The sequence below is a fragment of the Helianthus annuus genome, chromosome 4 (genome assembly GCF_002127325.2).
Source record: "Helianthus annuus cultivar XRQ/B chromosome 4, HanXRQr2.0-SUNRISE, whole genome shotgun sequence".
NCBI lineage: Eukaryota > Viridiplantae > Streptophyta > Magnoliopsida > Asterales > Asteraceae > Helianthus > Helianthus annuus.
Window position 1 is genome coordinate 193733587 of NC_035436.2, and position 2352 is coordinate 193735938.

A 2352-nucleotide genomic window follows, 5' to 3' on the forward strand; every position below is an offset into this window, starting at 1 on the left:
TAATTCAAATCATGTCCTAACTTGTTATTTTTGTTTTGTATGGTGGTTAATAAAAAACAACAATTACAGGATTCAAAGTCATTTCAATGAAGGAAGGATGCTATTACAAATCCAACCAAATGACTTAGATATTTCTTTTGCACAAAATTTTCAATTATATGAGTCATCATCCGAAAACCTACAAGGACTACGAGGTCACTTGCCTGCGTTGTCCACTAAGTGGCCCCGCATTGATCATGCCTACCTTGTCAATGTTGTGTTAAGGGGTCGGGGCGCCCCGTGATAACACAATCTTCACGCGTTGATCAGGGCCGGCCCTGGAGGTGGGCGGACGGGGAGGACCACCGGATAGGGCCCGTGATTTTGTAGGGCACGTAATTTAAAAAAAATCCGATATTATATATGTAAAAAAAATTATTAGAATATAGCCAAAAAATACTAACATAACATAGGTCCACTTACAAAAAAAAAAATCATATGGTTTAGATTAATTAGCCCATTGGGATTATTAGGTTAGTGAGCCCAATACCCAAATGATTTTAATTACATTGTTTATCGAATGCTATGTTTTTGTCAATGGTTCACAGTTGTATGAAAAACTAGTTTAAATTATTTATTTGTTAAGGCCTGATGGCACGTTTTTTCGAGTTCGAACACGGTACAAGAATTCTCAGGGCCTGCCCTGGCGTTGATCAACGTGATACACCGCCGCCGGCCAAGTGTTCCACATGTGGACTTTATAACGCGTTGCCATGATCACGCATTGAAACTTGAATTTTGTTACCGTTGTGTGTGATGATGACCGTTGTTTTTTACCGTTGGAGCGCCCCTACCCCTAATAGTTTATAGTTTATATTGATATCACATGAACTTAGGGCCTCGCAGTGAATACATGATAAACTTTCCAATTTGTAAGGGTTGAAAGGCTCTTATATATATGATATATCTCATTTTTCTGTCTTTGAGATAAGTAGAGATGGTCGTTTGTGATAATAACATCGTCGTTAGGGGTGTGATTGAGATAAGAACTTGTGTTTTTTATCACCTCGTAGGCGTAGGGGCTTTATCAAAGCTTGTTTTTATACAATCATTGTTTTCTAGTGATCTATATCTCATAAAACAATTTGATTATGTTAATTTGGTTTAATATTGAATTTAAAGTGTTTTCGGTGGTTCAACATCAAGTTCGTGAATTTATGTTGTGAAAAGGTTTGTCACGATTATGTAGTCATTTGACAGGGTCTGGTGGTGTTCTACTCGAAGTGGGTCAAAGACTCAAATGTCATAGGTGACCATGAGTGTGGTGCTAAGGGGCATAGTCGAGTCTTTCTCTCACATAATACAACACGACCATGGGAGGTGGTTTTCATTAGATTTAGTCTTTTATAAGGATTTGGGGATTAATTATATATGTAGACGGTGGCGAAGCTTGAGATTTCTGACCGGGAGGTCGAAAACGTATATACCTAAAAAATTATAAAACCGGGGGGTCGAAAACATATATACTTAAAAAGTTGTATACGAAAACTACATAACGGGCACTACTAAGCGAAAAATTCCCCCCAAACACCCCCCCCCCCCCTATTGGCAACAAAAGAGTAGTGCATGTGAAGTTAAATGGAAGTATAATTACTCATCAAGGTGAGTGTAATGTTTATAAAAACCGAGTGCACAAAAACATCAGTTCTCAAAGTCTTATTACTATTTTTTTTTTCTTTTACAGGCAACGGAGCTTTATTTTATTCTATAACAAAACAAGTCCAACATAGCAAGGTATTACGCTGAACCTGAACATATTACAATCGTAAATAAAGTACATACCATAATTACTTCTAAAAGTGTAAACTAAAATGTCTCAAATCGCCAGGGGCGCAGGATATGAGGGGCCGGGTGGCGGGGGCGCCCGACCCCCCGAACTTTTTGCGGAGTAGTGTTACGTATCTATTTTTCGTATAGAAATTTTTAGGTTATACGTTTTCGCCTCCCCGGTTTAATTTTTTTTGGTAAATACGTTTTCGACCCCTCCGGTTTTATAAAACAAATATTTATATAACCTAAATAAAATTATTTACGTAGCCCATTATATTTAGAACTTGGATTATATGTTTATCATTATGTAGCCCATTAATGATAAGCCCAAAAAAAACCCAATGTGAAAGAGATGGAGTTAAACGCTCTTGACTGTTGGAATTGGGAGGGCACGGTCAAAAAAAAAATTAAACAAACTGATTGTTGCTGCTAACAAAGCTTAGCTTTTTTAACAAAGCTTATAGCTTTTTTAGCTTTTTTTTTACAAAATAAGCTTAATTTGGTGTTTGGTTTAGCTTTTTAAGCTTATGTTTATTAGCTTAT